Source organism: Cicer arietinum, chromosome 5, assembly GCF_000331145.2.
Source record: "Cicer arietinum cultivar CDC Frontier isolate Library 1 chromosome 5, Cicar.CDCFrontier_v2.0, whole genome shotgun sequence".
NCBI lineage: Eukaryota > Viridiplantae > Streptophyta > Magnoliopsida > Fabales > Fabaceae > Cicer > Cicer arietinum.
The window spans coordinates 39,250,461-39,261,766 of record NC_021164.2 but is presented as its reverse complement, the minus strand read 5'-3'; positions in this window follow the sequence as shown (position 1 = coordinate 39,261,766).

Sequence of the window (11,306 nt, the reverse complement as noted above, 5' to 3'; positions counted from 1 at the left end):
AAGGAAACTTTCGAAACTTTCTTCTGTTTCGAATCTTACAAATGCATTTCGAAAGTTTCAAAAATTGCAAATTTTCGAAAGGAAACTTACTTTTGCGTTTCGAATCTTTGAGATCTTCGAAGATTGGGTTGAATCTGGATCGGATACTTGAAATTTTCGAATGATTTGGTGAAAAGTGTGGGTAAAATTTTTTTTTGGTTTTTATATATGTGATAGAGGGTAAAATTGTCTTTTAATCATAACTGGGGGGTGGCAGGTCAAATTAGGGGGTGCCTGGTACAAAACTCAATAACTACTAAACCACACAACTTATTTGTTCAAAATTTCAAATTCAAAATATGCATTCCTAATTGTCAACTTTACGTTCCCACTATATTATTATAAATAATTGTATAATTGATTGATCTATAAAATGTATATAAAAAATAATATAATTACATTTATTTGTATTAGAGATTTATGTTGATGTTTGCTATAAAGAATATTATTAATATTAGAGATTTACATTAATTATATATTATTTATTTACATTCTTAACTGTTTTTTTTCAAATTAAATTCAATATTATTATTAATTTTAAATTAAACTCACTATTATTCTTTTTAGTTATTGCAACTGTATTCATTACGTTTTCCTATAGAGACATGCGGAGTCGGAACACGTTTTCTTTTATAATATGTCTCCTTTTTATATAATGTAAATTTTTTTCAGAACAAAATAAATATTTGGAAGTTATTTTCAAATCTGTACTTGATTGTATTCAAATGAATAGGAAAAATCTTGCTCCATATATTACTCCCATGAAATTATGATTTTATTTAAATGTCGATTGAAAACGATCAATTATACAAATATTTATTTTTATTAGATAAATGAATTTGATTATTAGTCTGTTATTTTTAAATTATTTAAATATATTCTAAATATTAAATAGGGAAACATTCTTTTGGTAGGATTTTTTATTTATATATCTTTTTTTTTACACCAAAATACAACATTCTCAAATAATATTACTTGCTGCCATAGGGAGTCAACGGGAAATCGCTAGTTCAGGGAGCTACCAGCTGACGAAAAAAAAATAGATTGAATTAGAGGTCGTTGGCCTGGGAAACGATCTCGCACTAGTAGTGATTTTAGTTTTTTGGCCATTTTAATAATTGTTATTATTTATTTAATAAATTAAAAATAATTAAATTAATAAATAATATTATTATTACATTAATAATAATAATAATAAATAATACATTAATAAATAATAATAATAAATAATACATTAATAAATAATAATAATAAATAATTATTATTATTATTATCATTATTATTATTATTAAAAATGATTATAATAAAAAATAATTAAAATTAAAAATAGTAAATTGTATTATAAATTTTAAAAAAAATACATTAAAATAGAAAAAATAAATTAAAATAATAACATGAAACAAATTACACTAAATTAACTAACAAAAATATATAGAGAAAAAAAATATCAAATTTATACTATTGATGTCCACCTAAATGACTTTCAGTTCCACATCTAGGATCTCCACCTAATAATTTTTTATTATTATTTATTCATTTAATTCTTTTTAATTTGTTAAATAAATCATAACAATTATTAAAATAATATAATTATTATTAAAACGGCAACAACAAAAAACACTCCTAAGATCGCTCTCCAGCCAGCAGCAACCTTCCACTAAGTCTAAGAAAATTTCTTCTTTCAATTGGTCGTTCTCTGGGCCAGCAATTTCCTACTGACTCCCAAAACGTAAGACAGTAATATTATTTGAGAATGGGGTATTTTAGTATAAATAAAAAGTTCTCTTTTGGTTTTTTATTTGATAACGAAATTAAGAAAAATATATAAAATATTACATAGACTAACTTATATTCAAATTTTTTATTTGCTTGTTAAAAAAAATGTATATTACATGTAAGGAACAATCATATTCTAATCAGAGATAAATTCATTTATAATTAACAGTGGATATTGAACTTTCTGGACTTGATAAACGGTAAAAAAAAAATTTAATATTTTATATTTCATTTTTTTAATTATTAAAAATTTGATTAAATATTAATATTTTTGAATAGTAATTTTATAATTTATTAAATAAAAAATATAGCCGGGTGTTTAACAGAAAATAGTTAATAATACAAACAATAAACATATAAATAATAAACACAGTCTTTTGACATAAAAAATCTATTTTACATTTTGAAAAATTTCTTGATAAATTACATTTGAGGTAGTGTACATATATTGGTCTTCATTATCAATTATCAATAATATAGCAGGAAAAGTAAATTTGACAACATAATGTGAAAACATATATTTTAGTAGATAAAGTTCTATATGCTTCAAATATTCTCTTTGACTTTTATTAATAATCATTGCAAAAGATATGACTAACAAAAATTGTCTTGAAATCTGAATGGGATATTCTCTTTGACTTTTATTAATAATCATTGCAAAAGATATGACTAACAAAAATTGTCTTGCTTGAGATCTGAATGGGATTTTGAGAAAAAAATATGCCAACACAAATCAAGGTATATAAAATTTTGTTCCAATATTTATTTCTAGTAGAACTTTTCCTTTAAGAACATATTTTCCCATTCTTGTGATGATTAGTCGAGTGTTGTTGCACAACATATGATGGATGTTTAGTTTATATTTTTAAGCAACATAATTGGTGTCCACAATTTTAGTTATGATTTGAATCTTCATAAACAATAATAGTGTTCAAGAATTTAGGTGCACACATCAATTAGGCCCATCAATATATAGATTTGTTGAATATAGGGTATCAAAACTTAAATACGTTTTTTCTTCCCTTCAAGTTAATGACAGCATATACGCATTTACTCATTAATACTCTCAAAAATATCATTCTTAGGAGCTAGTATCTCTCTTTCCTGGAAATAAGATAGATTATTCATATAAATACTCTAATTTACATTTTTCTTTGTAAAGCTAATTTACGTATCTATCAATCCATTATCTAATTTATAGTCTATCACTCATTAATCAACTTCACCAAACTAATCATAAATTGCTTTTAGTAAAGCGGAAATATCTTGTTGTCCTTTGATGATATTAAATGGGAATAAAGATATTGTATGAGACATGATAGTTTATATATCACTTCATATCATCATGTCACGTGGATTAAATTATTAAGAAGTTAATTAGCCATGAAAATTGAACCAATGCCATAGTTCATAACTACACATATACTTTCTCTATTTTTATTTATAAACAAAAATTGATATGAAAGGCTCTCGGCCAGCGTGGTATCAGAGCCTTGTTTTAGAAGAGGGGGTGCATATGGTATGAATATGATAAAGAGAGTGAGTAAGGAAGGAACCACTAAATCATGGAAACAATCGAGTCTAAGCAACCTATTACCATCACTTCTTCAATATCTCTTCCGAAAACCTGTAAAAAGACTGACTCCCATAAAATAGAAAACCTTATCGAATATACTTATGTTCCTGATGATGTACAAATTGCTGAAACCGTACCACCTCTTTTAAGTCCATATAACATCTTTAAAAGACAAAGATCTTTCACCAGATCTATCAGAAACCTGATCACAACCAGCCGTCCTCATATGAAAGAGTATGTACAATCTTCACGACTTGACCAGTGCAACCTCAGAGCGACAAACCAAGAGCAGTATGTTGATTTAGAGATTCCGCGGAATCTTATAAATCATTGGAAAAGTGAAGGATACACAACCTTGCACTTTGGAGCTGTTGGATTGATCATTTCTCTTCATGGAAGGAAAAATCTCCCTGTTTTCTGTAAGATAGCGTTGTTAGACTCTAGCTATCTTCACTATGAAGACGCAGTCATCGGGACTGTCCTAACTTCACTACATGCAGGAAGCATAATCCTCACTATCTTCCTGAATTACAATGTAAGTCTTAACGACAGTACCTTGTCAACACGGCTAAAGGTCCAAGTTCAGATCACCGGAACTGATCAGATTCCAGAAGCCTTGTCTGCAACTCTTCATCACCAAATAATCTATCGACTCCAAAATCATTCGATAGATTTACCACTCACAGGATGTTCTTCAGATTCGTTATTGGTAGTCACCAACAAGGAAGAAGAAACACCCTCTATTGTCCAAATCCCTAGAAAAATATCGAGAGAAGAATTAACACAATTGATTCCTCTTGAATGGATCACAAACTATGAGAAGATGCAACAAGACAAAAGGCCGATCCAATCTCAAGAAGCAACCTTTAGGAGATCATCTGTTGACAAGACAGTCAAGACGATCTTCAAAAAACCAGATGAAGGAAGTAGTTCATCCTCTCAGATCTTCCAAACTCTTATGATTCAACCAGTGCTCGAAGAAGACTGGTGTCCTATCCATGCGATTACAACCGATGGAAAACCTTTCTATACAGATAAAATAGACGGACATTTCATTTGGGATGTAGATCCCACCAAGTGTGACCCATACTGTGACTGTTGGATGCATGATGATGAAATAGATGAATATATCATCCGCCCTAAAAGGAAAAATAAAGGTAGGTGTAAACCACCACCACCTCTACAAAGAATGACTGATCCGGACAATGGTCCTTGGGTAGGAATCCGAAAAAGAGCTCCTCCTCTCCAGATTTATGAAGAAACTCTTAGGATCCTCAGAGAAGAAAATCTAATTCCACCAGATGACCTTGACCTTATTTCATGGTCTCCCTCAGATCATTATAAACCTTTAGAACCTCCAAAAAATGTCAATCAAATCCCTTGCATCGTGTACACAGCTTTTACACCAGAATATGACCAACAATTCCCTACTCTAGAAAGAAAGGTAGACCCAATCACAAACAGGTCATCCAAACCTTTCATACAACCCATTGAAGTCCAACCTGATGGAAAACTCAAACCTTTAACCCAGGCAGAAGAAGTTCTTCATTGGCAATCTGAGAACATGATTGCTCAAAACGACACTCTCCAGAATTTAAATAGAAAGGTGAATAAGATTACAGAAAAAATAGAAGAAACAGATGAAGACCTCAAATTTTTGTCACAAAAGATGCAAAAACATTATAGAACCTTGAAAGCTCAAGTTTCTAAGTTGGATCATGACTTAAGAAGGATGTTGGAAGAATGAACTTTTGGCCAAGAGTTTGACCAAAAAGAAAGAGAAATCAGAATGTTACAAGGCCAAGTGAAAGAGATTGATGATTTCTTGAGAGCCTCAAAAAAGGAAGAATCTAAACACGTTAAAGATCCTTTCTTTAATCCTCCTAACTTTCCTTCTTATTTCTCACGACCAAATAGACCATCTCCTGTCTATCCAACATATGCTTCTTCACCACCAGATTACGCTAAATACATACCCAAAACCTATAGACCAAAATCTAACATAACTGAGAAAGCCTCAACCTCCAGGTCCAAAGAAAAAACCACTTTCTTAAGTGTATCATCCTCTGATTCCCAGGGTGTCCCTGAAACACCTCCTCCAAAATTTTAGAAATAAGAGATCCCAAAAAAATGTTTCCAAGCCATGACAATCACGGAGAACCAAAAATTCCCACAAGAAACTAATTCTCTTCCACAATCCTCAAAGGGTGAAGATTCCTCTTCCTTTGAAGAAAATGATTCTTCCAAAGATGCATCAACTGATGAAAGATATGAATCCTTTTCATCAGCATCAGAACAAGAATTAGAGTCTGAAAGGAATTATGCGAACATCTCCAGAATTTTCATGGTAAATGTAAAGGAAGAATGATCCATTTATGAAGACTCGTTTGAAGAAAATCCAGTCTCGGGGAAAACAAAAATAAACAATGGACCATGGTTCACGCTTGATGATATGCCACCCAGTCTTTGGAGAAAAAGACTCCTTGAATTTGGCGCCTGGCTTGACACTCAAATGATGAAAACAGGTGTAGACACTTATAAGATTATTGAAGAATTTTGCTGCCGAATGACGGGTATGTTGAAAGAATGGTACCATAATATTGGTAGCTTCAAACAAGATGAATTACATAGATTTGTGAATATTGTTGCGGTCCTTGGAATTCTCCACAATGAATTCATTGGTGATATGGAGATATTTGACAGGAAAAGCAGACAAAAGTTCTTTGAGATGAGATGTTGTTCCCTTAAAATCAAAGATCTTGAAAGACACTATCAAAGAATGACTCAGAGGTATTATGTCCTCAATGGTTTCAATGATCATACCCTAAAAAATACATATATCTCATCGCTGCCTCAAGAACTCCAGCCAGAAATTCATAGGATGATAGCAACTGCTCAAAAGGATGTTAAAACCTTGAGCCTAGGCCAGATACATCAAATAGCATTAGAAGCACTTGAAAAGCTTTGTAGATTGCACCAGCATTTCTCAGAAATTGTACAACAAAAATCTAAATTTACCAAGGCATGCAAGAAGCCTTATTTGGAAATCAAGTGAAAAGATAAAATATGCAGTTGTGCAACAGGAAAGAAACATCATCGGCAAAAATACACCAAACCTTCTAGGATCTTCAAGAAGGTAAGGAAAAGGAAAGCTTTGAAGTTCTTCAAAAAGAAACCGTTTAGGGGGAATTGTAGATTGCACCAGCATTTCTCAGAAATTGTACAACAAAAATCTAAATTTACCAAGGCATGCAAGAAGCCTTATTTGGAAATCAAGTGAAAAGATAAAATATGCAGTTGTGCAACAGGAAAGAAACATCATCGGCAAAAATACACCAAACCTTCTAGGATCTTCAAGAAGGTAAGGAAAAGGAAAGCTTTGAAGTTCTTCAAAAAGAAACCGTTTAGGGGGAAAAAGGAAAATCAAAGGTGTTTTGTCTGTGGAGAAAAAGGACATTTTTCTAAGAGATGTCCTAATAAGGCCAACAAAGCTGCCAAGTTGATCAACTCCCTCCAACCTCTAGAAGGTGATCTAGAATCCTTGTATTCAGAACAAAGCTCTGTCGCTCTTCAAAACTCCTCCTCAGATAACTCTTCTTCAGACGAAGCGTCTTTCGCTGAATCAGAAGATGATGGATGTTTTCCTATTTACTCATTCAAGGAAATAGGAAGCACTTTACCTACTCCTCATCTCCCTTGTGTGGAGATCCATGTCCTCGCCTCAAAATTTTCTCATCCCAAGAAAGTTATAGCCTATATGGATACCAGTGAAAAAATCACAATGATGAACCCAAGCATTCTCCCTACAAAAGCATGGGTGAAACATGCTGCATACTTTGTAGCAGCAGATGGAAAGACTTTTAGGACAGATTTGATGACAAAAGAAAGAATTGGAATCAGATTCTTCCCCGAATGCATAGTTTGGACGAAGGTCATTGGTAGTAGCCTCCCAAACAAAGATATTGTTGTGGGAATGGATGTTTATTCAGCAGCAAATAGGCTTCAAATTCTCCCTATAGGAATCAAATTTAAGCGAGAATTTAAACCTTATTCAGGAATATTAAAGTTGTATTCCCTCTCTGAAGTTCCTGCTGGATACGAAGAAATCAAATCCAAACTACTCAAACTTTGTGCAGACAATCATGGACAATTCTCTCATCCAAAACCTCTATGGACAAAAAAGACTTTTTTGTCCAACTTCCCTTCAAGCTTAATGAAGATATCAATCCAACCAAAGCTACTCATCCAGGAATGAGTCCCTCAGATTTAGCTTTGGCCCAGGAAGAATGCAATCAGTTACTCCAACAAGGTCTGATAGAACCTACAACATCCGAATGGGCTTGCCAAGCATTCAATGTGGAAAAGAGATCTGAATAAATAAGGGGTAAAAAGAGGTTGGTCATTGATTATAAACCTCTTAACCATTTCCTGAAAGATGACAAATTTATCATTCCTAAAACCTCTTCACTAAACATCTTCCTCAAAGATGCTCATATCTATTCCAAGTTTGATATGAAGTTGGGATTTTGGCAATTGGGTATTGATCCTAAGGATCGTTACAAAACGGCGTTCTGCATTCCTAATGCTCAATACCAATGGACAGTATTGCCATTTGGGCTTAAGGTAGCTCTCTCACTATTTCAAAAGGACATGACTAGAATTTTTTAGCCCATTATCGATAGTATTCTCATTTACATCGATGATGTGTTGTTATTTTCAAAAGATGAAAAGGCTCATAAACAGTTATTGGGCCAATTTTCCCAAATAGCCCAAGATCATGGAATAATGTTTTCCGAAAAGAAGAGCCAGATAGCCCAAACGAAGATCGATTTTTTGGGAATGCATTTCTCTCAGAGGAAATATCAACCTCAGCCTCACATAGCCCAAGAACTGTTAAATTTTCCAGATGAAAACCTCACGGTCAAAAAAATCCAGCAATTTCTTGGAATAATTAATTATATCCAAAATTTCATTCCAAAGTTGGCTAGATATACAAGTCCACTATCACAGTTGCTTAGGAAAAACTCTCCGCCGTGGGAACCAAAGCATACTGAAGTTGTCAAAACTGTGAAAAGGATTGCACAGACTCCACCTGCCCTAAAAATTCCTGGAAATGGGAAAAGAATTTTACAAACTGATGTCAGTGATCATTATTGGGGCGCAGTCTTGATAGAAGAGATCAATGGAGTAAAACATTATTGTGGTCATGCTAGTGGACAATTCAAGGAAGCCGAAAAACATTATCACACCACCTATAAGGAAGCACTTGCAGTTAAGTTGGGAATCCAAAAATTTGACTTCCACCTGAGGGGTTATCAGTTCGAGGTCCAAATGGATAATTCTTATTTCCCTAGGATTCTTGAATTTAAGAATAAAATGTCTTCGGATCCCCAAACTCTCAGGCTCAAAGATTGTTTTCGAGATATGATTTTACGGTAAAACATATCAAAGGAAATCAGAACTTGATTCCTGATTTACTTTCCATACCTATGAAGCCTATCTAGATTGTCACCAAAAAACACACATTTTTCGTTAATTCTTATGCTCAAATCACTACCAGCCCATGGCTCTACCATCAAACATATTCCTCCTGGAGTGGAACCATCTTTTTCACCATCTAGACTCAAAGAGTACGTCAAAAATAATCTTTTTTATTTTATGGTGAAAATTATGACAGATCCAAAAAATCACAACTCCTTCATTTGGACTGCACTTGGATGGTATTCTCTATTGGAATGGTGGAGAAAACAATTGGAACCGGTCTTAGACGAGGTCAAAGGAACGAAATTAACACAAGAAGCTGTTGGTAAACTTAAGACGATTTTCATAATACATAGACCATATCTCACAGATTCTAGGACTAAACTCCTCATAAGCGCAAATTATGCTGATCTATGGGAAACTATTGAAGATTATCCTCCAAGTTTAAAGGTTATGAATGAATTAATGGATTATCTCAATTTTATTAATCTTCATAATCAAGAAAAAGCCCAAGCTGAAACAACCTATATCAGTCATGGAGATCTTCCGTCCCAATGGCAGCCGATTAGTCCAGAAGGATTTTCATGCACCGGTCGTAAAGTACTCAAGAATTCTCAATGGCAGATAGGGAGGATACAAGAAATGGGAGAAAGCTCTACTCGACCAGAACAAAACTCTAAAATAAAAATTGAGCGACAACTTGCAAAAATGAATTTTGAAGATAATCCCATGGATATGGATACTACCGAAAATCCCAGTGAAGAAACTTTGAAAGAGATGCTAGAGGACATCTGGCAGTACGATCCAGAGTATTCTCCTAGCAATTTTCCAGAGGAGTACTTGTCATATCAGAATTTGTCCCCTAGTCACGAGCCTATCTCTAAAGGATAATGAGTCCAAAAGTGTCACGATGATATCTTGTATAATTATTGCATGTCTTGTATAATTATTGCTTGAATAGTCTGTATTTCGTCCATATGTGACATAATAGTCAAAGAGTGTCATAAATGTATCTCCAATAATGGTAAAGCATTCAATAATGCTTGTCATAAGTCGTGATCATGAATAGTGTATAATAGTCTAGGTGTCATGATTATGTCTCCAATTATTGAAAGGCATTCAATAATGCTTGTAATAGGACATGATCATGAATAGTGTGTGCTTTGTCTTATGTATAACTCATTGGCTATAAAAGGAGGAGTCTTGTAACATATGAGCTCAAGCAGCATTCGAAATAAAACCTTAAGTGTTCTTAATTATAAACATGTTCTTCTAAGTTTTCTCTTCTTTCTGAAAGCTCTAGTTATTATGTTCATATCATAAACACCCTATTAGAGATGCAAGTATGCTCTACACTCGCCTCAGTTATGAGGATCTTGTGTATCCGAAAACATCTGACTATTGATCCTTGCTACGGTCCTTTCTATCATGAGATTGTAGTTTTAATTGATAATATGTGCCTTGAGATTTGTAAGCCAATGGATGGCGTTTTGTTATCTCGGTTTGATGATTCAATTAAGACTATATCTCATGATATGGAAGGCTCCCGGCCAGCGTGGTATCAGAGCCTTGTTCTAGAAGAGGGGGTACATATGGTATGAATATGATAAAGAGAGTGAGTAAGGAAGGAACCAATAAATCATGGTAATAGGTTGCTTAGACTCGGTTGTTTCCATGATTTAGTGGTTCCTTCCTTACTCACTCTCTTTATCATATTCATACCATATGCACCCCCTCTTCTAGAACATGCTTTGATACCACGCTGGCCGAGAGCCTTCCATATCATGAGATATAGTCTTAATTGAATCATCAAATCGAGATAACAAAACGCCATCCATTGGCTTACAAATCTCAAGGCACAAATTATCAATTAAAACTACAATCTTATGATAGAAAGGACCGTAGCAAGGATCAATAGTCAGATGTTTTATGATACACAAGATCCTCATAATTGAGGCGAGTGTAGAGCATACTTGCATCTCTAATAGGGTGTTTATGATATGAACATAATAACTAGAGCTTTCAGAAAGAAAAGAAAACTTAGAAGAACATGTTGATAGTTAAGAACACTTAAGGTTTTATTTCGAATGCTGCTTGAGCTCATATGTTACAAGACATCTCCTTTTATAGCCAAGGAGTTACACAAAGGACAAAGTACATACTATTCATGATCATGCCCCATGATAAGCATTGTTGAATGTTTTTACAATAATTGGAGACATAATCATAACACCTTTACTATTACACACTATTTGTGATCACGACCCATTAGACCAAATACATTAACTTTTTTGTTGATTCATTTTTATTTATAAATAAAAATGAATTATTTATAAATAGAAACGAATAAATACTCATTTAGTAAATAGACATTTAATGATAATATGAACTTATGATCACTTCTCTTATCAATCATTAAAATAAAGCATATGTT